Source organism: Spinacia oleracea, chromosome 2 (genome assembly GCF_020520425.1).
Source record: "Spinacia oleracea cultivar Varoflay chromosome 2, BTI_SOV_V1, whole genome shotgun sequence".
NCBI classification, from domain to species: Eukaryota; Viridiplantae; Streptophyta; class Magnoliopsida; order Caryophyllales; family Amaranthaceae; genus Spinacia; species Spinacia oleracea.
In genome coordinates, this window is record NC_079488.1 from 68,917,666 (window position 1) to 68,943,615 (window position 25,950).

At 35.2% G+C, this 25,950-nt stretch overlaps 1 long non-coding RNA gene across 3 annotated transcripts; it reads left to right on the plus strand.

Annotated features, from left to right (window-relative positions):
• Positions 1–20,501: 20,501 nt before the first annotated feature.
• LOC130467912 (uncharacterized) lies at positions 20,502–25,280 on the plus strand. Of its 3 annotated transcripts, none has more exons than XR_008927926.1 (4): positions 20,502–20,730; positions 20,837–20,958; positions 23,625–23,733; positions 25,031–25,280. It is a non-coding gene; the product is annotated as an uncharacterized lncRNA (long non-coding RNA). The 3 variants fall into 3 exon arrangements; XR_008927925.1 differs by having other exon boundaries at positions 20,502–20,722; positions 20,826–20,958; XR_008927924.1 differs by having other exon boundaries at positions 20,502–20,958.
• Positions 25,281–25,950: the final 670 nt, after the last annotated feature.

Below are 25,950 nucleotides of genomic sequence, written 5' to 3' on the forward strand. Positions count from 1 at the left end.
AACATAAAGTGAATAAGTGATATAGGTTTGTAGGTTGTAATTTTATAATATGACAAAACTATCATTTTTACACTCAGGCTCCGTTTGGTAAGGCGTAAAACGTTTTCAGTGTAAAACGATTTTCCATGGAAAACAATTTTCAAAACTAGTTTTCCTTTGTTTGCTAACTTAAAGGAAAATGGGAGAAGATGGTGAAGATTGAGGGGAAGAAAGGAGAGGGAGGTAAGGAGGAAAGAAGGAAAAGTGGTTTCCCTCCCTTTCAAATGGAAAAGGGTTTTCCATATTTGAGAGAGTAGTGGAAAATTGTTTTCCATCCCTTACCCAACCAAACAACGTAAAATGATTAAAAAGGGGAAAATCGTTTTCCATGAAAACGCTTTACGCCCTACCAAACAGAGACTTAATTATATTATTCAAACCTCTAATGTAAAAAACTCCTATATTGACATTTTTATTTTAAAATTCTCTTCCTAATCTTTCATAACCAAAACATTTTATTGGTATCTTGAAATATTCAGACCGTAGATAACTATTTTTTCTCCAAAACTCCTCCAACAACCCCATAATTCCAAAATGAGTAGAAAACTCGAAATCTAATAATCCTATCTACCATCGATTTAATTACCAATTACGGAGTAACAATTACCAAACGCATCCACAACAATGTGACTAGTGAATGAGCAATGACCAACAATTTCACTCATTCTTAAAAGCAACAAGCTACGTGTCAAGTGATCGGGGGGCCCACAACCGTATTTAACCTGACCATACTTTTACACAAGTCAAGTGTCAATCTTGGCATCTTATGCACGGCCTACCCGCTAACCTATGCCCCTATTTTCCACCCCTCAAAATAAATAAATATATAAAACCTACAATCCCCACGTTCACGTGGACAATGTCTCCCAAATCGGACGGCTCAAACATTCTTCAATATAAAAACGTCTCGTTTCGTAATTAAAGTGAAGTTCTTATTGAGTGCACAATAGAACAGCTCATTACTGTGGACCCCACCTATAAAAAGGATTCACCTAGAAGTCAACATCAAACGATGATACGTCGGTTTTGTGTTGTTACCAAAACTCTTTAATTTGTGTTATTCAGCTGCTAACACGTTGGGATCATCATGGACCCATTTATTTGACAAGTGTCCTTCATTTTCCCTTAACTTTTGGATTAAAATCAATAATTAAGTATTCAGTCAAAAAATGGATTAGGAAAAAGTATTAAGTATGTGATTAGTCATCTAATGACTTGTTCCCTTTTTTGGTCAGCTTTTAATTTAATTGATTTCGTTTTTTATGATATGATTCTGAACTTTGAAAGGAAAACTGAATTTAGTAACACTTTGTAGGCGAGTTTGAGCGGAGTAATAAAACTTTATTTTTTGCACTATTCATATAATCTACTTTGTTTATTTTTTATGATCTACTTCGTATATTTTAGGAAAAATATATTCACGTGGGATCTTGATAGATTCGTTTTAGTGGATATTAGGCGAAAATTACTTTTTTATAATTTTTACTTATCGATAATTAAATATATTAATAGTTCAAGATATGCATTGACAAACGTGAAAAACAAAGTGTTACAACTAAAGGAGGAAGCATATTGCTGGGAGGCAATAATCAATAATGCGTGACATAAACTACATATTAGCTGCATAATTACTCCGTATGAATGTAGTATTGTCATGCCTTACATTGACATAGATTACATGTTGCATGCAAGACATAACACAATAGTGACATAAAGTACATATTTATATTGTTGATCAAAGAAATGGATTAGGAGAAAGATTTGAACAATTACCAAGATTAATATATTGTTGATGAGTGTACTCAGAAGCACAAACCATATTGAAAGGTATAATGTGTGACATATAATACATACTATACGCAAGACATAATGCAATAATCATAACCATTGATAAACCATTGCATCCAACAACCGTGCACCCACTAAAGGTTCATTATTGCGATAGATGAAATAAATCTACTCAAATTTAGCTTCGTTTTATTAGACTTATTTTGACTGAACTTATATTATATGAACTTATCTGAAATTATCTGAACTTAACTGAAATTATCTGAACTTATCTGAACTTATTTTATTTGAAAAAAACTTATTTTGTCTGAAATAGACTTATTTGTGTGTGAAAATGTCTGAAAAAGACTTATTTTTGCTGAACTTATATTATCTGAACTTATCTGAAATTAACTGAACTTATCTAAACTTATTTTGTCTAAAATAAGTCAAATAAATCGAACAGAACAGGGCCTAAGTTAGATATGGTGTTTTTGGGTTCGATGGAACATAAAACATATTATTTCAAAGGTGAAGAGAGTGCACCACAAAAATCTTATTTCTCTACAACCATACCGTAAACCGTCTCTCAAAGAGCCTATAGTGAGAATTGAACCCCCGTTGTTTTGATGAAAGGGAAACCGTCTATTAGGCCAAGATAATACTCCCTCCGTTCCTAAATATGTGTCACTTATGGAGCATTACGTGGTAATTAATAAATATGAGAAGTGTGTAAAAAATAACAATGATTGAGTGTTTTTTTGGGAACTAATAAAATAGATAATTGTTTATTGATAAAGTACATATAAAAGTGGATGTGAAAATTGAAAAGTGGGAAAAATGTATAATCTGTAAGAAAAAGTAATCATGATTTATGAAAAATTGAGAAAAATATATGGAAAAGAAATAAACCTATATGTTAAAAAAAATTGAACACATACTCCCTCTGTATTTTTATTTAAGGGATACACTTGCCTTTTCCGGCCGTATTTATTTAAGAGATACACTTGCCATTTTTAGTAACTTATCAACCCCACCATCTAATTAAATAATCTATCTACACCCCACTCACACCCCCACCCCCTAAAATGACATGATCCCCACTTGTTTTATTTATTAAAATATATAACCAACCCCACTTATTTTATTACTTTATTTCATTCAATTATTCTTTTTAATACCCGTGCCCGACCAAATGTATCTCTTAAATAAATACCCGATCAAGTGTATCTCTTAAATAAATACGGAGGGAGTATAAGAGAACACCACTTAAAAAAAAAAAAGTGACACATACGTATGAACAACGAGAGCAGTATCTTACTTTTATTTAATTATAAAAATGACAGTACAACAATGAAAACTTGATACGTTAACAAAGAAACCAGTATGGTGTTGCCAACAAATAGCAGGATCGAGAAGTAAGTATATAAATAAGTTGTTCGTTGGGTGAGGTTGCCCATCTCGGATAAAAGAAAGTCTCTCACGGGTTCTAACTTCTAAGAAAACTAGTCTTATATGCACGCGATGCGTGCGGGAGTATTAAAAAAAATTAAAAATTATGCTATTATATATATCACCGCAAAGTTTAGACAATAAAAATTATTCACAAAGTTAGTCTTAATAAAAGTATGCATCATATTGTTCACAAAGTTCATTGGATCATTCCAATAGATAGCCTATTCTAAACTACATAGTTACTGCAATACATTAACACTGTAACTCACTCCCAAGTCCCAACAGACATACATGATTGTTAGTTGAGCTCTATCTAGAATTTCTGGCATCTTCCATAAAAATGCACAATACTGTTGAACATTTTGTTAAATGACCGAAAAAATTATCACTGAAAAGATCAAATAACCCACAAACCTTTGCTCGGCAATGCTCTTATCATTAGTCAAGAAAGTTGATTTCCATCCACGACTTATAGGGGATTCGGGATTATCCCTTCTCCCAATACCAGAGTTCTCGAACAAATTCTGGGTGTTTTTCTTTCATCCTCTCATAAATGATATGGTTAAGAACAATTGGAGTTTCTCCTCCATCTTTCATCCTCTACTTCACAATAGAAAAACAAATTTGAAGGGAACTCGGGAACCTGTCAACATATCCCACCATTACATACCGCAACTCTGCAAGCCACTCTAATTTAACAACAAATTAACCATTCAAATACATGATGTAAAATCAATTATAGAGCATTTCAGTTATATCAAATTACTGATTATTATACATATTCCATGTTGCAAATCTCTATTATATAACCAAAACGATGGTAATTTATCAAAATTGGATCAAATTATTCAAGAAATCACTACAAACATCCCAATCAACACAAAGGGATAAGAGCTACATATAAGAGGAGTCCGTGTAAGGAGTCACCCAAGTGCAAAACTTAATTCTAACAAAAATAAATTAAAGAACTACAAATTATGTTCCTGTCTAATCAACCAAACACAAATAAGTAAATAACAGAGTTTTCATAGTTCATATAAACAGCCAAACTACCCAAAACACTTATTGAAAGTGATAGCTTTGATATCAGTAGAGTGTTGCTCTGGAAATTTCCAGAAAGCAGATGAGAAAGTATGTTGTGGAGTTGCAGTGTTTGTGACCGAGCTAAAGATATTTCGGTAGATGATTGAAGTTGTCTTCTGGTTCCTGGAGAGAAGGCCTCAGGCAATTATTAGGATCATTTTCCTTATTTATTTTTTTGTGATCTTTAGTGGGTTGGTCCATCAAGTTAAAGGTCCTGCAGGAGTACTTTTATTATTCCAAATGTAGCGAGAATAGATTGATAGGTTGGATTTGTTAAAGACTATTGTTTTTCAGAAAGTATATTTAGAATTTGTTATGCCAAGGGTCTGAATACTTGTTACCAAACTTGCCATGTACTCAAATTTTGTATAATTGCTTATATTTCCTGCAACTCTTTTTGTTAGTCAGTTGCAAACATTTGTTTTCTTGTTATAACAATGCAACACCCTTTATATGGGTTTTCTCTTTCAAAGTTGCAATCTAGAAATCTACACTCTTTAAATCGTCTTACTGGTGTTACAAAAAAAGACTTTTATTTGGCCACTCAGTTGCATAGAAATCTGCCCTAGTATTTAGTTTTGATAGCAGATGTCCAATCTGAAAATTCAGAATTTGCACAAAACAATAGGCAAAGTCATCCACAATATTCCTAAATGTGCACTAAAAATCGAGTCACCCAATTGTGCAAAACCTTCACTTAACAAACAAATTTCAAGAAACAAAGCAATACTTCACATAGCATAATCATGAGCCATAATTTCAATTACCCACATTAGGTTATTTCCCATCATCCAAAAATCAAATTACAGCAAACCCCATATCAGATTACTCCATGTTTGACGAAAATAAGAACTAATAGGTATCCATTAAATTCCAAAATTTGCATTGAGTCACCCAATTATGCAAAAGCCTTTGCTTAACTAAAATGAACTAATTCTAATTGAATTTGAGGAGACAAAATTAATACTTTTCATAGCATAATCATGAGACATAATTTCAATTACCCATGAATTTCCTAAATTTTCACAAAAAATCGAGTCACCCATTTGTACGAAACCTTCACTTGACTAAAATTCAGTAAAATTCCTGACGAATTTGAAGAAATAAATTCACGATAACTTTAATTATCCCACATTACAGCAAACTCAGATCAGATTAACTCCATTTTTAACGAAAATATGAATTATTTCAATAAAAAACGACGAAATTCAAAGATGAAGCGGGTAACCAATTCATCATCAAAGCTATAAAATAAACATCAACAACTTCAATTAAATCTGAAATTCTAAAATAAAGCCCCAAAAGCTTACCAATAATAAGCAAATTTCTAGTTTAGCATATAAACATATAAAACACCAACAAAATACAGCATATTTCTCTAGTAAACTACTTCCACCATGCCCCTCGTCCCATCAACTAATCAACAACATCAACTTTTTTTGTGGCTGAAACATGTGTATGATTCACAGAATTATGACAAAAACCAAAACTTTAAGAAGGAGGTATAACGATGAAGTCACAACAAAAGTCAAAAACCTAAAACTTAAGCTCGGAAAATCATGATAAAATTACAACCCAACATACAAACAAAGGTGATAAATCAGACAATCAAAACCCAATTCAACAATATAGTACAGAATAAATTGCTCTAATTTCAATCTACTCACCCAGATAATAAAACAAAATCCATCTTTGTCAATTGCTTTTTACAAATGACATAAATTCAAGAAATGGTATATACCTGATTGTTAGCAGGGTTAATAGTTGAGATGACAGGACCATTAGCCTTCCCTTTTTCGTTCACATGGCATCCTAGGTTACGCGAGCTAATATCAATCTCCTTTAGAAATACGTACTCTTTCTTTGCAAAATCCATCCCTGCAAAAAACAAAACAAAAAACCCAGGTAAATTGATCATCTAACTCCATACATTTCCAAAAAAAAAATGGGGCTTCATAGTTATTTCTCTTTGTATTTCTCGCTTCTGCTTTGTCGTATGAAACCAAAAAAGGGGAAGTGAGTGAGATGGTTAGAATGGGTAGAATTGGATGAAATGTTGGGCGAGGCACCGGTGAGGTATGAAGCGTATGAAACCCCATATGCCTTTCTCTCTCCTCCATCATCATTGTCTTCACCAAAATCTAATTGAAATCATTATTTTTTGAAAAATCGAAAATCGAAAAATCAACAAATATCCTTATAAATCACAACACAAAAGAAATTAAGATCCTTATAAATCAAATCGAAATAATTATTTTTTGAAAAATCGAAAATAGAAAGAAAATCAACAAATATCAACAAAAACGAAAAAATGCTTAAATTGTTAGAAAAATCCACCATTACTGACCTTGTTCTTTTACTTTACGCTGATTCTCTCGTTCTTCGTTTCGATCCATTTGTTACTTCACTTGAATTTGAAATTTGAAATTTCTAGGGTTTTGTTTCATGAATTTTTTGGTTCCATTGTGCTGAATGTTTGGTTGATGCATATTTGAAGCATATTCCGGCAAGAAAATTGAAGAAATTGGGGTGAAAATTAGAGCGAAAATAGGAGAGAAATTGGGGGTTTAATGTTTTAGGTTGAAGAAAATGGTGGTAGGGTAGCTGATGCGCCGCACGGGAACTGTTAGCTTTGTGAAGAATTGAAGATGCAAAGGGTATTGTAGTCTTTTCAAAAGGGGACACGAAAAGTGATGTTACCAAAACGCCATCAGCTGTTCCTTTATATAATAGAGATTCTTTTGTCTGTTGGTTCACCGTCCATCCGCCACGTAGGGTGCTATATACGGAGTAGGAGCTTCCATTTAATGCAAAATTCACTTTCCATCAATGGAAAACTATGACTTCCATTTTTCACTTTTCCTATTTTTCTCAAAAATATTCTACCAATTTCTGTATGATCGATTCTTTATTTATGTTCTGGTTCATATTTTTGTTCAGATATATGTACGGGGTATCCTACCGGCATTATTGATTCTCGATATTACTCTCCGTAAGTAATGTTATCTCACTTTTGGCCACTCAAAATCTCCTCCACTGAAGCAGAGGTGTCACTATCCGTGATCGAATTTACAATAAGGCCGATCAAGTCCCTGACGCCAGCAGAATGCCATTTCAAGGCAGAGTCAAAAGCAACCTATCTCTCAGAAAATGGGAGGCCAGTGATCATGGCGAGCTCGAAGGGAGTAATGGTAATCTCTCCTTAGCTCATGTGAAACGTGTTGGTGGTGTCCGACCAACACTCTAAGAGGGCATGTGTTCGAGCTTTGACGCTCGTCATTCCCCTAAAGCCTCTCACCGCCTCCCAGAAAGGAGCAAAACCAGTCTGAGCCCAAATCACCCAGGTCTCCTCGACATCAAGAATGGTCTGAGAAACGTTCCAGAGTTCCTCTAGAGACCAGAACACTCGGATCCCTGTCCTATTAGTCTACAAAAAGGGTTGATCAATACAAATCTATACAAGTTCAAGCAGCAAGTTCAAGAACAGAGTACAAGGCGTGCCAAGCCGGATTGTGGCCGTTGAGACAAGTGATGTCTCGGGTGAAATAAAAGGTCCGTGGGCTACCATCCATGACCGTCAAAAGTGGGTCTTCCCCTCGGGGTTATGCCTGCAGGGAGTGGTTCTATCTCAGCAGCTTCGTTGTCCGAAGCATCCTCCATAGCTGCTCGGCTGTTCGAGCATTCAACAAGCTCCTCTGAGTATGAGTAGGCATACTAAAGCATTCAAAATACAAAAATCAAACATCCAAGTCTGGGGGCTATCTTATACTAGCCCGTACAAAAGTTCGAAAGCCTAAAATCCCTAGTGGTCGTACAAGCCTAGCTAAGGACCTCTATTTCAAAAGACTACTCAAGGACTATACCAAATCCTAGGATATCCATGCCGAAGCAGGTATTCAAGGTCTATACCAACGCCTAGGCTATCCAAGCACTAGTAGAAAAAACCCTTATTGCAGCGGGCTTTTAGACCCCTGTTGCAGCGTACATCGTATGCTGCAACTGGGGGGCCTGCAACAAGTCTGAACTTGTTGCAGCGTACAATGTTCGCTGCAAAAAGTGATTTGTTGCAGCGGGCTTTTAGATGTACGCTGCAACAAGTGCCAAAAAATTGGCAAAATTTTGGACTTGTTGCAGCGTACATATATATGTACGCTGCAAAAGACTCAACTTTTTGCAGCGTACATTTATTTGTACGCTGCAACAAGTCTGAATTACTCAATTTTTTGCAGCGTACATTTATTTGTACGCTGCAACAAGTCTGAATTTTTGCGAAATTTTTTTCCCTTGTTGCAGCGTACAACATATATGTACGCTGCAAAAAAGCACTTTTGGCGGGAAAATTCTAATTTTGTTTAGGGATACCTAGAGTGCCTTGCACCAAATATAGAAACCTGTCAAAACAATAATAGAATAACGCAACCTGTATAACAAATATAAAAACAACAACTGGAGTTTTGTATACTATATATCCCAAAACCAAAGTGCACATATTACATTTAAATATATGTTCCAATTTCAACATAAACATACATTTTAATATAAAATTTATTCTATAACAACTAAACCAACTCGATCAAGCGCGCTAAAGCCAATAATAAATACTTGTTGGTAAAAAACTTAGCCCATTGCTCACGAACCACATCAAATTCCTCGCATAAGGCGCAATCCTCGGAGTGTAGACCTTTACAAAAACAGAAATTTAAATTAAACATTAGATTAAATACAAATTAAATATCACATTTTAACATTCAAGAAACTAATGACAATGTCCTAATAGTCTAAAATGAGTCCTTAGGTTCTTTAGTTCAAAGTTGGGAGCGAAAATGTCATTTTAGCCTAAATATGACCTATAACGACCCAATGAGCCTATAGGTGCATAAATAGATTGGAACGAGTCTTAGATCGTTAAAATTATGCATATTAAACATGTAATAAGTTTTAAATGAGTCCTTAGGTTCTTTATTTTAAAGTTGGGAGCGAAAATGCCTTATTTTAGCCTAGATATGACCTATAACGATCAAACAAGCATTAAATGGGTATAAGTAGATTAGAATAAGTCCTAGAAACTCAAAACTAAGCTTATTAATCATATAATAATTTAAAAATGAGTCCTTAGGTTCTTAAGTTCAAAGTTGGGAGCGAAAATGTCATTTTAGCCTAAATATGACCTAAAACGACACAATGAGCCTTAAATATGCATAAATGGATTGGAACGAGTCTTATAAAGTTAAAATTATGCATATTAAACATGTATTAAGTTTAAAATGCGTGCTTAGGTTCTTTATTTTAAAGTTAGGAGCGAAAATGCCTCATTTTAGCCTAAATATGACCTATAACTATCAAACAAGCATTAAATGTGCATAAACAGATTAGAATAAGTCTTAGAAACTTAAACTAAGCATATTTATCATATAATAAGTTTAAAATGAGTCATTAGGTTCTTAAGTTCAAAGTTGGGAGCGAAAATGTCATTTTAGCCTAAATATGACCTATAACGACACAATGAGCCTTAAATGTGCATAAATGGATTGGAATAAGTCCTAGAAAGTTAAAACTAGAATATAAAACATTTAGTAGGTTTAAAATGAGTCCTTAGGTTCTTTAGTTCATAGTTGGGAGCGAAAATGTCATTTTAGCCTAAATATGACCTACAACGACCTAATGAGCCTTAAAGGTGCATAAATAGATTGGAACGAGTCTTATAAAGTTAAAATTATGCATATTAAACATGTATTAAGTTTAAAATGAGTGCTTAGGTTCTTTATTTTAAAGTTAGGAGCGAAAATGCCTCATTTTAGCCTAAATATGACCTATAACTATCAAACAAGCATTAAATGGGTATAAGTAGATTAGAATAAGTCTTAGAAACTTAAAACTAAGCATATTTATCATATAATAAGTTTAAAATGAGTCATTAGGTTCTTAAGTTCAAAGTTGGGAGCGAAAATGTCATTTTAGCCTAAATATGACCTATAACGACACAATGAGCCTTAAATGTGCATAAATGGATTGGAATGAGTCCTAGAAAGTTAAAAATAAGCATATAAAACATTTAGTAAGTTTAAAATGAGTCCTTAGGTTCTTTGGTTCATAGTTGGGAGCGAAAATGTCATTTTAGCCTAAATATGACCTATAACGACACAATGAGCCTTAAATGTGCATAAATGGATTGGAATGAGTCCTAGAAAGTTAAAAATAAGCATATAAAACATTTAGTAAGTTTAAAATGAGTCCTTAGGTTCTTTGGTTCATAGTTGGGAGCGAAAATGTCATTTTAGCCTAAATATGTCCTATAACGACCAAACAAGCCTTAAATGTGTATAAGTAGTTAGATTAAGTCTTAGAAACTTAAAACTAAGCATATTAATCATGTAATAAGTTTAAAATAAGTCCTTAGGTTCTTTATTTTAAAGTTGGGATCGAAAATGCCTTATTTTATCCTAAATATGACCTATAACGATAAAACAAGCATTAAATGTGCATAAATAGATTAGAATAAGTCTTAGAAACTTAAAACTAAGCATATTTATCATATTATAAGTTTAAAATGAGTCATTAGGTTCTTAAGTTCAAAGTTGGGAGCGAAAATGTCATTTTAGCCTAAATATGACCTATAACGGCCAAAGAAGTCATGAATGTGCATAAATAGATTGGATTGAGTCTTGTAAAGTTAAAAGTAATCATATAAAACATTTAATATGTTTAAAATGAGTCCTAAGGTTCTTTATTTCATATTTGGGAGCAAAAAAGCCTCATTTTAGCCTAATATGACCTATAACGACCAAACAAGCCTTAAATTTGCATAAGTAGATTGGAATGAGTGTTAGAAAGTTAAAACTATTCATATTAAACATGTAATAAGTATAAAATGAGTCCTTAGGTTCTTTAGTTCAAAGTTGGGAGGGAAAATGCTTCATTTTAGCCTTAATATGACCTATAACGACCCAATAAGCCTTAAATGTGAATAAATAGATTGAAATGAGTCTTAGAAAGTTAAAACTAAGCATATTAATCATGTAAAGGGTTTAAAATGAGTCTTTAGGTTCTTTAGTTCAAGGTTAGGAGCGAAAATGTCTCATTTTAGCTTAAATATGACCTATAACGACCAAACAAGTCTCAAATGTGCATAATAGATAGGATTGAGTCTTGAAAAGTTAAAAATAATCATATGAATCATGTAATAAGTTTGAAATTAGTTTTTAAGTTCTTTAGATCAAAGTTGGGAGCGAAAATGTCATTTTAGCCTAAATATGACTTATAACGGCCAAAGAAGTCATGAATGTGCATAAATAGATTGGATTAAGTCTTGTAAAGTTAAAACTAATCATATAAAACATTTAATATGTTTAAAATGAGTCCTAAGGTTCTTTATTTCATATTTGGGAGCAAAAAAGCCTCATTTTAGCCTAATATGACCTATAACGACCAAACAAGCCTTAAATTTGCATAAGTAGATTGGAATGAGTGTTAGAAAGTTAAAACTATTCATATTAAACATGTAGTAAGTGTAATACTCTGAGAAAATATGTAGCTTTTCCTATTTGGTTTATTGTTCACAAATCAGGATCTTTGGACAACAACAAATGCTTATTAATCCAAGAAGGTTTTCCTATTTGGTTAAAACCCACACATTATTCACAATCTTCAACTTTTGTGATAATCATAAATCATAATGGACAAGCACTGTAGAATAGAGGTAGTGTAGATGCCTGAAAAACCTATAGCCTGGATATCGAACCTCCTAGTTAGATGAAAGCTCATACCTGACCAGATGCGGCCAATCCATCAGTTAAAAGAGAGACAGCCAACCACACTTGCATACAGATTTGATGAGCAGCCATAGCTAGAGGACCTTGACGAGCAGCCATCGAGGTCCCAATCGTCATAGTTATCAAAACAGCCACAGTTCTTCCAATAAGAAATCCACCTGGAAAAAAGGTAAACATAAGGAAACAGACGGCAATCCAAACATGTACGAGTAACACTTTAAGTAGGTACAAACAATGGCCACTTAAGCAGACTAATTTAAGAAGTTTGTAATGGTGATTATTAAGTAGAAGGTTATTAAAATCAATGTGTTGGATAAAATTTCAGACTGTATTTTCTTTCTTATGCCAATCAAGAACATCAAAGATGAAAACTTTAAATGTGTGAAAATTATAAAGAAAGAACAGTTCAATAATCTAGAAGATGCAATCAAATAGCTTTCTTGCAAGTACTTAACTTTAACTGGGAGACAACTTGTTTGGAAATGATTGATCTAAAGTCCCTTTAACAATAAATGGTGGTAAAGGTGATGAGATTATAAGAATTTTCGCAAGGAAATTCCATGACAAAGTCCATAATAAGAATTTTGTATCTCAGGATGAGTTATTCATGGACAAGGAAGGTAGGGGGTATTTCAATACCCCAGGGGAAGACCCTTCTGTTCTTTTGCGTGTAAAAGAAGATCATGATGGTGCGGAGCCTTCTGGAAACTCAGTTGCAGCAATCAACCTTGTCAGGTTGGCCTCAATTTTTGAGAAGCAAAAAACCTAAGATGTATAGAAACGGGTGCACGTAGAGAATACATGCTTATAAAGGGAACCCGATATATAGAAAGGGTCATTCTCCTCTTTCTGGAGAATCAGATGACTTGAAAAATGAGAAAGCCAGAAAAGAAGACAAAGAAGGTGAAGAGATATACATGACTCCTATATAGAAAGGCTCATTGCTAGTGTGTTAAGTCAGTTGGGAGTGAGTTTGTTGGATACTGTTTGCAGTTGTTAGGTCAACATGGGCCATTGTTGACTTGAGCTGTGTATGGTCTGGTGTCAAAAAGTTAGCAACTTAATTAGTTCATATCTACTTAACAATCAGTATGTCATATAAGAATAACAAAAAACCTCAAACATCCACTAACCTCAATATAATACTAAAAACTATGTAAACCATGTAATAATACAAATCTTGAAGAAGAAATAAGAGAAGCATACATTTAGCAGCACATTCAGAAATACATTCAGTACAGGAATGGGTTCCAACTCCAGCAGCATTTCCAACACCAGTTGTCTTATTTAATCATTAAAAACACCATCAATTTCTGAAACCTAATCTCGACGCCTCTCCATTTGCTTTGCTGGTGTTGAACAATGAAACCCAAATTATCACAAATCTATACTATTGTAGTGAAATTGCAAAGCTATATTCAATCCTGAGACATTAACATCTCATTGAAAGAAGAATTTTAGTAAAGATGGATTCAATTCTTCTAATAATATGAAGTGAACATCCTAATTCCCATCAAATGACAGTATTACTTGATAAACATGGTATTTCTCAGCTCTAATCGTTCCCTAACTAAAACTTTAAGTCTTATTTTATTTTAACTTCTTCAAAGAGATTAAAGGCAAAATGATGGTTAACAAAACTTAAATAGTTCATATCTGCCATAAATTACTATATCATACTGTTAGGTTATGATTCATATGACAGTTCATAAATCATGCGGAAAAACCATAAAGCCAGAAAACATATTATTTACACATAATCATTTAGCATAGTTTAGATGCATACTCTTTGTTGCGTGCCTTCCCTAGCTGCGCCCGAACCGAACAAGAACAAGTCTTTAGGACTCCAAGTGTCGTCCCTCCGTAGATAGTCCACAGCACGTCCGGATCCGCCTTAAGATTGACCAACTAGAATCGCCCTTAAGGTTCTAATATTTTCGGTTAGGTAGGCAAGAATATTGGCTGATTTTTCTGCTTAAAAATCTTAGTTTTGAATACTTAAAACTTGTGTATAAATAATGACCCCTAGGCCTTTATTTATAGAGTTATGGAAAAGGAATCGTAATCCTAGTAGGATACGAATTAATTGAAATTAGAATCCTACATGAATTCTATTTAATTAATTTATCCAATTAGGAATAGGAATTTAATCATACACTAACTCTTGTAGATTTAGGAATCACGCATGAGCACAAACTCACACACACACGGCAGCCACAAGGGCTGCCCATGCGCGTGCGAGCAGCAGCCCACGCAGCGCGGCCCACGCATCCGTGGCCTTGGCGCGCGCTGGGCCTGCCTTGCGGTAGGCCTGGGCGCTGCCTTGGCTGGGCTTGTGGCGCGCGTGCTTGCTGGGCGATGGCCCGGCTTCGTGCTGGGCCTTCGTCCGGCAGGCCTCGTCCGATGCTAATTCGTACGATACGCTTCCGATTAAATTTCCAGTTCCGGAATTTATTTCCGATACGAACAATATTTAATATTTCCGATTCCGGAATTAATTTCCGTTTCGAACAAATATTTAATATTTCCGTTTCCGGAATTATTTTCCGATTCCGGTAATATTTCCGATTCTGACAATATTTCCGTTTCCGGCAATATTTCTGATTCTGGTAATATTTCCATTTCCAATAATATTTTCCGATACGTACCATGTTTCCGTTTCCGGCAACATCTACGACTTGGATAATATTCATATTTCCGATACGATCCATATTTCCGTTTCCGGCAATATCATCGTTTCCGGAGTATTCATTTCTTGCCTGTGACGATCTTAGCTCCCACTGAAACCAAGATCCGTCGGTTCCGAATATTCATAGATGGAGTATTTAATGCCTTTAAATACTTGATCCGTTTACGTACTATTTGTGTGACCCTACGGGTTCAGTCAAGAGTAAGCTGTGGATTAATATCATTAATTCCACTTGAACTGAAGCGGCCTCTAGCTAGGCATTCAGCTCACTTGATCTCACTGAATTATTAACTTGTTAATTAATACTGAACCGCATTTATTAGACTTAACATAGAATGCATACTTGGACCAAGGGCATTATTTCCTTCAGTCTCCCACTTGTCCTTAGGGACAAGTGTGCATTTCCTAATTCCTTTGTCGCTCGATGCTTGCTCTTGAACATAAGGTAAGAGTTGTCATCCTTATTATGTCCAGAGGCGTTCCTCGGTTTCAGAGTTCAACTGATCAAATAAACAGATAATCATAGCCTATGATTCATCCGAGCACGGCCATGCATTTCACAGTTTCTAGCTCTCCGAGTGGCCTTGTACAACTTTTAAGCATCTCATCCCGATTTATGGGAGGACAATCTCAATCTTGCGATCTTGAGATTAGACTTCGTTTGATAGGTGATTACCTGAGCGTTGCCTTTATAGCCTCCTTTTACGGTGCGACGGTTGGTCAACGTCAAAGCAACCAGTTCTCAAACAAGTAATCTCAAATCACTCAGGTATTGAGGATTTAGTGTCTAATAATTTAATGAAATTTACTTATGACAGACTTTCATCTCTTACAGTAAAGTTTCATAGGTCTTGTCCGATACTAGTCTTCCCAAAGTAAGTATCTATGCAAATGATTATGACATTGCCATGTCCACATAGTTCAAGAAACAGAACTACTAGTCATCTTGCATTCTAATCGTCTAACGTTTTCTATGCGTCCAATTTTATAGAAAACTCCGATTAGGGACCATTTTCAACCTTTGACATTCAAGTTCACTTGATAGACATTTCTTAGTCACAGGACTGGTCCTGACAGTCTATCTTGAATATATCGTCAAATTGAAGGGACTCATCATTTAATAAACCACAAATTAAATGGAAAAATGAATTCTTTTCATTTATTGTGAATGATTAACCAATAATGTTTTACAAGGATTTAAACTCTAAAAACTTTAAAACATTAAACAGAGACATCAAAGCCATTCTCCAATATGCTTGATTCCCATAGCTGCAGTGTGCGAGTTGTGCTTCGCTTGCGGCAGAGGTTTAGTTAATGGATCTGATATGTTGTCATCAGTTCCAATTTTGCTTATCTCGACTTCTTTTCTTTCAACGAACTCTCGTAGAAGGTGAAATCTACGAAGTACATGCTTGACTCTCTGGTGGTGTCTAGGCTCTTTTGCCTGTGCAATAGCTCCGTTATTATCACAATACAGGGCTATTGGTCCTTTAATGGAGGGGACTACACCAAGTTCTCCTATGAACTTCCTTAGCCATATAGCTTCCTTTGCTGCTTCATGTGCAGCAATGTACTCCGCTTCAGTTGTAGAATCCGCAATGGTGCTTTGCTTAGCACTTTTCCAGCTTACTGCTCCTCCGTTGAGGCAGAAGACAAACCCAGACTGTGATCTGAAATCATCTTTGTCGGTTTGGAAACTTGCGTCCGTATAGCCTTTAACAATTAATTCATCATCTCCACCATAGACCAGGAAGTCATCTTTGTGCCTTTTCAGGTACTTCAGAATGTTCTTGGCAGCAGTCCAATGCGCCTCTCCTGGGTCTGACTGGTATCTGCTCGTAGCACTGAGTGCGTACGCAACATCCGGGCGTGTACATATCATAGCATACATTATTGAACCAATCAATGATGCATATGGAATCCCATTCATTCGTCTACGCTCATCAAGTGTTTTTGGGCACTGAGTCTTGCTTAGAGTCATTCCATGAGACATGGGTAGGTAGCCTCGCTTGGAGTCCGCCATCTTGAACCTATCAAGCACCTTATTGATATAAGTGCTTTGACTAAGTCCAATCATCTTTTTAGATCTATCTCTGTAAATCTTGATGCCCAATATGTACTGTGCTTCTCCTAGATCCTTCATCGAAAAACATTTCCCAAGCCAAATCTTGACAGAGTTCAACATAGGAATGTCATTTCCGATAAGCAATATGTCGTCGACATATAATACTAGGAAAGCAATTTTTCTCCCACTGACCTTCTTGTATACACAAGATTCGTCCGCGTTCTTGATGAAACCAAAGTCACTGACTGCTTCATCAAAACGTATATTCCAGCTCCTGGATGCCTGCTTCAATCCGTAGATTGACTTCTTTAGCTTGCATACCTTTTTAGCATTCTTTGGATCCTCAAAACCTTCAGGCTGTGTCATAAACACAGTTTCTGTTAAAACGCCGTTTAAGAAAGCAGTTTTGACATCCATCTGCCATATTTCGTAATCGTAATATGCAGCGATTGCTAACATTATTCGAATAGACTTTAGCATTGCAACTGGTGAAAAGGTTTCATCGTAATCCACACCGTGGACTTGCCTGTAACCTTTTGCAACCAATCTAGCTTTGAAAACTTCAAGTTTCCCATCCTTGTCCTTTTTCAGTTTGAAAACCCATTTGCTTCCAATGGCTTGGTAGCCATCTGGCAAATCGACCAAATCCCATACTTGGTTTTCAGACATGGAGTCTAATTCAGATTGCATGGCTTCTTGCCATTGCTTGGAGCTGGGGCTCATCATAGCTTGCTTGTAAGTCGCAGGTTCATCACTTTCAAGTAATAGAACGTCATAGCTCTCGTTCGTTAAAATACCCAAGTACCTTTCCGGTTGAGATCTATATCTTTGCGATCTACGCGGGGTAACATTTCTAGATTGACCATGATTCTCACCAGATTCTTCTAAAGATCTCTGAGTTTCATCCTGAATGTCATCTTGAGCATTCTCTAGAGTTTGTTGTTCGACTCGAATTTCTTCGAGGTCTACTTTTCTCCCACTTGTCATTTTGGAAATGTGATCCTTCTCCAAAAAGACACCATCTCGAGCAACAAACACTTTGTTCTCAGATGTATTGTAGAAGTAATACCCCTTTGTTTCCTTTGGATAGCCCACAAGGATACATTTGTCAGATTTTGGATGAAGTTTGTCTGAAATTAATCGTTTGACGTATACTTCACATCCCCAAATCTTAAGAAAAGACACATTTGGAGGCTTTCCAAACCATAATTCGTATGGAGTCTTTTCGACAGCTTTAGACGGAGCTCTATTTATAGTGAGTGCAGCTGTATTTAGTGCATGTCCCCAAAATTCTAATGGAAGTTCGGCCTGACCCATCATTGACCTGACCATGTCTAGTAAGGTTCTGTTCCTCCGTTCCGACACACCGTTCCATTGTGGTGTTCCAGGAGGAGTCAATTCTGATAGAATTCCACATTCTTTCAGATGGTCATCAAATTCATAGCTCAGATATTCACCGCCTCTATCAGACCGCAGTGCCTTGATCTTCTTGCCTAATTGATTCTCTACTTCACTCTGAAATTCCTTGAATTTGTCAAAGGATTCAGACTTATGCTTCATTAGGTAGACATAACCATACCTACTGAAGTCATCAGTGAAAGTGATAAAGTAGCTGAAACCACCTCTAGCATTTGTACTCATTGGTCCACATACATCTGTATGGATTAAACCCAATAGTTCATTTGCTCTTTCTCCAACTTTAGAGAAAGGTTGCTTTGTCATTTTGCCAAGTAAACATGATTCGCATTTACCATAATCCTCTAAGTTAAATGGTTCTAGAATTCCTTCCCTTTGAAGTCTTTCTAAGCGTTTCAAGTTTATATGGCCTAATCGACAATGCCACAGATAGGTGAGATCTGAATCATTCTTTTTGGCCTTTTTGGTATTTATGTTATATACTTATTTGTCGTGATCTAATAAATAAAGTCCATTGACTAATCTAGCAGATCCATAAAACATCTCTTTAAAATAAAACGAACAACTATTGTCTTTTATTATAAAGGAAAATCCCTTAGCATCTAAGCAAGAAACTGAAATGATATTTTTAGTAAGACTTGGAACATGGAAACATTCTTCCAGTTCCAAAACTAGCCCGGAGGGCAACGACAAATAGTAAGTTCCTACAGCTAATGCAGCAATCCGTGCTCCATTTCCCACTCGTAGGTCGACTTCACCCTTGCTTAACTTTCTACTTCTTCTTAGTCCCTGTGGATTGGAACATAAGTGTGAGCCACAACCTGTATCTAATACCCAAGAAGTTGAATTAGCAAGTATACAGTCTATAACGAAAATACCTGAAGATGGAACGACTGTTCCGTTCTTCTGATCTTCCTTTAGCTTTGGACATTCTCTTTTGTAATGGCCTATTCCATCACAATAAAGACAGCTTGATGTGGACTTGTCCTGCTTTGATTTAGCATTGCCCTTGGACTTTCCACCTTTCTTGAATGGTCTCTTTCTAGCCCTGAGTAAATCTTTGGCTTCACAGTCCAGTACTATTTCAGCCTTTCTGACAAGGTGAATAAATTCTGCAACTGTTTCTTCTCTTGGTTCACTTAGGTATAGTTGCTTGAAGCGACCAAACCCACTGTGTAGTGAATTGAGCAAGACAGAGACTGCCATCCTTTCGCTTATTGGTGTTCCTAGTAGACTTAGGCGATCAAAATATGAACACATAAGATCCACATGGAACCTCAGTGGGACGCCTACCCTTTGTTTAGTGCGAAGGAGCTGAACATGTGTTTCTTGGACCTCCATCCTATAACACCTGTTGGGAGAACTAACCTTTAGACCAGACATTGATTCAATCAACTCATGGACGTTCAGGTCCCTGTCCTCCGTACTTCCACGACAGATATCCCTCAGATTCTTGATGAGCGTAAAAGGTTCATAGGCTACAAACCTTCTAGCCCAATCATCAGGGATATTGTTCAGCATGAGACTCATAACCTTTTTGAGATCCGCATCCCAGGCGTAAAATCTCTCAGGGGTCATGTCTCTGGCATAGTAGCTTGGCATGGGATGTGACAGTACATACTCAAGTCCATTGAGTTTGACTATTTCAACTAGCTTAGCTTCCCATTCAAGAAAATTTGTCAGGTTCAGCTTGACCATAAGCTCAGAACCCATGATGATGTTTTGATTGTTGTTTGCCATATTAAAAACTACAATTGAAAAGAATAAACAAATAAATAACCATTCACAGTTTCTCTTAATAAACTTAAATTCTAGCATACATGCATAATTCAATGTTTATTAAGCATTTTATTCAAATTATGTGTTCCGGCAGGTGTGAATAAAATGATTCCAAGATCCACTACAAGAAAAAAGGGTTATAGCAACGCCCTTTTATGCAACAGTTTTACTGGCGTTGCTATATCATAGCTATTGCAACAGTTAAATAATTATCAATTTGAGTAGACTTTCACTTTGAAAAAGTGTTGCTATAAAAAAATTATGGCAACAATTGTATATTATCACTATTTTATTGCAACAGTTTTTACTTTTTTTTTTTATATTTAGATGAAATATTGCAACGGTTTTTGTCAAGTATCTAAAATAAGTTAAAAATTAAAAAATAATTAATAAAATTATTGGATTAGGTTATTGAATTTTTCCATAGATCGCAGTTTTTTTAGGATTCCCTCCTTTCCCACTTTTCACTATTTTGGTTATCCCCAAACCCTCTTCGTTCTTCTTATCTTCCATCCACATCGTGGCTCTTGATCCTTTCATAATCATTTCTTCAAGCAAGGCAAAATGGAGATTGGCGTTTCTGAATTTGCAATTGGGTCACTGAATTGGAGATAACGACAAAATCGCGAATTACATTTCCGATTTGGCGAGAAGAACAAGGTTAGACGGTATATATCTCTTCAAATTCGGTCTTCATTTTCACAATTTTGTTGTTCAAGTTATCAAGTGATTATAATTGATTTTATTTTTGTGTGGTTTTGAGACCTAAATTAGGGTTCTATAAGGGAATTAGGCTAATTAGGGAATTGGAGGTTTCTGAATTGGCGATTGGGACTCTGAGTTGGAGATACAGACAAATTAGCAAATTGCGTTTCTGAATCAACGAGAAGAACAAGGTTAGTTGGTATGGATCTTTTCGAATTTGGTCTTAAAATTCACGATTTAGCTGTTGAAGTTATTAAGTGATTATAATTGAATATTTTTTTGTGTGGTTTTTAGAGCTAAATTAGGGTTCTATTAGGGAATTAGGTTAATTGGGGAATTTATTTGATTTTTGTTCATGTATTTTTTTGATTCAATGGTTTATTTTGGATGAAATCTGTAATTATTTGTGGAGGGAGTCGGAGTAGATTGTTCATCATGATTTGTAGATAATTAAGATTGATCAATACAATTAATTTAGATTCAAGTTTGTTTCAAAGGGTGTATAAAGATACAAAGTCAATTAGTCATTACATTCATTTTTGTTGTTGAGTTCCCATGTTTAGCGTTTCTTCAGCTTGTACTTTTTCCCAATCAGTGTGTCTCTAAATAGTTTATAACAGGGGTTTGCAAATTGTCTTGGAACTTCCCATATTAATCCCCTAGCTCCCTGTACTTTCTCCTTGTAAATTTCCGATATTAGCCTGTGCTTTGCGTTTTAAGCACATCACAGTTATTGGGGCAGGCTGAATCTGCCTCTGGTTTGAACGGAGTATTGCAGAAGTTTAACTACTCTTTGAGTCTACATAGAAAATGAAAAACAAGAAAAATTACTTGAAAATAATGTTAAACAAACGATTGTCTGATCTAGGCAGAAATAATAGTGTACCTGTAATTGGTTTGTGATTTAGTGGTCACAGACTCACATACTCAATGCGTTGCTTAGTAAATATTCAGTTGTTTTGCTGCAGTTCTGTTTATTTCTTTTGTTGTCTTGATCAGTTGGTTGTTTGGTGATGATGTTGAGTTGCAATTTGCTGTACTCTAGTCTATACTACTGCTATAGTGATTTTGGTGTTTTTGACGATTGGAGTTGGTTGCTTTTTTGTTTAGTTGGTACTGTTGAGCTGCAGGTAACCTTATTGCCTTTTGTACCTCCTGATCTCACTATCAAATACCATGCCAACAACATGTACAAACCCATAGATACATAAGGTGCACGAGCCTAGCTTGATTTTGATAATTTAGAGGAGATGGGGACTGGCCTAGGCTATGTAACTTAGAGTCTTCCATCCACTGGTGTAAATGTATTAAGACATAAAATTTATGCATTTCAACCTAATATTTTCTGTTGTTGGTTGATCCACTGGTGGATGCTAGTTTGAACTTTCCATGCCTTAAGCAAGTAAACCAAAGGACACATTCTTGACAGGATATGTATTGACTTAAATCCAAAAAAGGCATGAAATGAGTACAACAAACTAATAGCCAACTAATAGTAGACACATTCTGATCTGGTTTTCTTTTTAGTTCTGCTCTGATTTGCTGCTTGCTATTCAGTTCTGTTCTGATATGCTGCTTGCTGTTCAGTTCAGTTATGATCTGCTTTACTGTTCAGTTCTGTTCTGATTTACTTTGCTGTTCACTTTCGTTTTGATCTTCTTTGTTGTTCAGTTATGTTCTGATCTTCTTTGTTGTTCAGTTTTAGGTGATTAATAGGCTAGCAACACAATGTTCATCAGTAATTAGCTATTTATAGATTAGAAAAAATCAACTTGGTCTCCTGAATGATAATTTGCTATGATTCTTGTTGAGTTTGGGTTTACAGCTTAACACTATGGCACCGACTTATTCTTGTTATGTTTTTCTCACTTGTTACATTTGATGTTGCCATCTATGTACTTTAAGCTTTTGTGTGCCACAAATCCATCCATTGTTTCTGTGAAGGTTGAAAATAGATTCCTCGCGTCTCATGGCATCATTGTCCCTCCTCAATTGGTCAAGGTGGTTCAATCCCATTAATGTTAACCTGGCTTCTATTATACAAAAAGATGTTTCACTCGAGTGTTTTTCTAGAGGCTAGCCTAGTTTTCTCTCGTGACAATTTGAGAAAATAATTTTGGTCACCATTGTATTTTCTTGTATTGTACTCGCATGTTGACAGGTTCTACCATGCCAACCATGGCCCATGTATTCGTTGTTTCACCATGACACCCTTCTGTAATGAAGCTGAAACGGCTTTGCCAATGGTGTACAGAAGGAACCTCTTGTTACTTGGGTTCATAAAAATATTCACGTTGGACTCCTATTACTACTTGTGTCCTTTGTCGAGCTTTTCTGTTCTTCTTTTTTCCAGTAGTTGCTGCTTTTTTACTTCGTTAATGTTTCGACTTGGGGATCTTTGGCATGCTTTGTTACTATATAGTTGTCCCTTCGAGCAGAAGTGCAGACCCCATAATATTTCTCCCCCCTCCCCTTTTTAAAGCAAATTCTCACAAGGAATAGAAGCCAAGCAAGAGCTCTATGTAACCATTTGCCCTTAAACTTAAAAAGTTTCATGTGGGTGATCTTTTGGAGACATTTGTGGAAGTCTTAGACTAATTAGGGTAAGGCTATGCACTATTGTATGTCTCCAGTCCTCTAGACCCTGCATCAACAAGACTTATATCGAGTGGCGAACTGGCGATGGTTGTTTCAGGCTTTCAGCAACATTTTCTTATAGCTTTTGATAACTTCAGTTGATTTGTCATGATCCTAAACACTGATTTGTACTGTAGCAATATATTGCAGGCAATATGTAATTCATGCTATTAATTCTGCAAATTATTTCATGGTTACTGATGGCAAGACACGAATGCAGGGTATATTGACAAATGAAACGAAGTGCCTGAGGCGTGAGACCGTCACAGTTAGAGACGAGACATTGTTCGATTTAAGTCTTGATATAGAACAGAACAGCTCCATCCAAGGTAATCTACGCTTTTGGCATCAGTACTCCGATTCTTGTAGATACCCCATCTTTTAAATTTCTTAAAAGAACTTCTAAGCACCTGTAGACCCCAAAAAACACAAACTTTAATTGATCATATTCAATATCAGGAAATTTTGGTCACATTCCATATCAAGCAACTTTAGTCACATTCAATGTCAAGTTATGTTTTGGAATACACATTCACCAATAGGTACACACAAAGTACATAAAATAAAAGAATACACAATTCAACTGTACTGATATCGTGCTTTTGTAGCCGTTACTTCTGCAACAACTGCATTTTAATCATTGATAGCAACAACAACAGAACATCGGTATGTGCCTTGAATAAGGGTTTCAACCAAGTTACATGTTGTAGCGAGGAAGAAATAATACTGGTAACACAAAAGGAGTTGCTTAATAGAAAAAAGTGTTAGTTGTATGATGTACTCATATGAATTTCAACAAAAAGTGTGCAAACTAGTTTATTTTTAACAAGTCTTTATTCGTGATTATGTGATCCTTTTGAACTCTCTCATCACAAGTGAGTCATCAAGTTTCCTATGCTATGAATCTATTACTATTTCTGACCTTTTGCGTTTCCTTGTAGTGACAAATATCAGTAATTGCTATATTGTTGTTTCATTTCTTTTATTTTTATTAATTTTGTTTTACCCTTATCATTAGCTATGTGTTTTCTCTATCTAATACTATTTTATGAATTAAAGGCCTTTGTTCTTTTCATTCTTTAAAAATTATTAGGCAATATAAGTTGGTTAAGTTTTGGTTAGGGATTTTAAGTTAATTTTACAACCAATATAAGTTCGGATAAAGTTTAATAAGTTCAGATCCGTACTAAAAAGGCTATGTTTGGTTGAACTTTATTTAACTGAACTTAACTTATTTGAACTTTTTTTTTTGTACCTTATTTTTATTTGTCGATTTGTACAAATTTCTTGTGTTGGATTGAAATTATTTGTCATATGGATTTGGAACAGGTTTTAATTAGTTCTATTTTTGTGGATAGTTCAATTACAAATGGAACTCTGCCGGATTTTCCACTTTCACTATCAATTTATGTTTAGACTTTTGTAATACATAAGGGACTACAGTGGGAGTATTGATAAATTTACATGAATCATTGGGTATTGAAAAAAGTTGCCATTTACCTATTATTCTTAAAGTTTAGCTTTAGTCATTCATTTTCATGCTTCTTTTTTCTTTCGTATTTGGATTTTATTCATTGATTATAAGTTTCTCATGAAAATGTTACACTTGATTTGTTTGATGTGCAGGATGGTGCATGTATTCAAGAGTTACAAGCTACTTTAAATATGTGAAGATTTATAGGGTTTTTGGCACAAAAATATTACATAGTAGATAGGTTTAAAAAAATAGAGTAATCGGACCGTGATTGCAAGATTTTATTTTATTTTAGTGGATTTAGTTTTAGTACTTATGTTTTCTTTTTACTATTCAGACAATTGTAAAAGATATTATGCTTATGAATTTAAGGTATTTGAAATGTGTACATTTTTGAACTTATTTGTTATGAAATTTCTTATTATACGTAGTTCTTATTTATTACATGAATATGGATAACTAAAATCCATTTGCGAACGTAGCTTTGGACCAATTGAAAGTGTTTCCATAAGCTCAAATAAAAGCGTTATCATAAACTCAAATGAAAATGTTGCCATAATTAATAAATAAAAAACAAAAGGTTGTCATACACTCAATAGAAAGTGTTGCTATAAATACAATTCGATGTGTTACCATAAGTATAAGAAAGTGTTGCCTTAATTTTAAACTTCTACCAAAACCAAACTAATAAGTGTTGCCTTAAGTTAGCGAAAACTGTTGCCTTAAATGCGTAAATGTTGGCTTAAGTTGTTGAATAATTGTTGCCATATGTTAAAAGTGTTGCCTATAAAAAGTGTTGCCTTAGTTATTTATGGCAACGGTTTATCACAAGTGTTGCCTAAATCCGAGAAACTGTTGCCATAGACTTATAGCAACGCCCCCTATTGGTAACGGTTTTTAAACCGTTGCTATAGGCCTATTACAACGGTTAATTGGTCTATGGTAACGGTTTATTGCCGTTGCTATAATCCTGTTTTGTAGTAGTGATCCTAAAATCATTGAAGAACTAAGCACAGTTTGTCGACTTAATCCTAGAACATCTTAGGTAAGCAAAAGCCTTTTGCTAATAGTC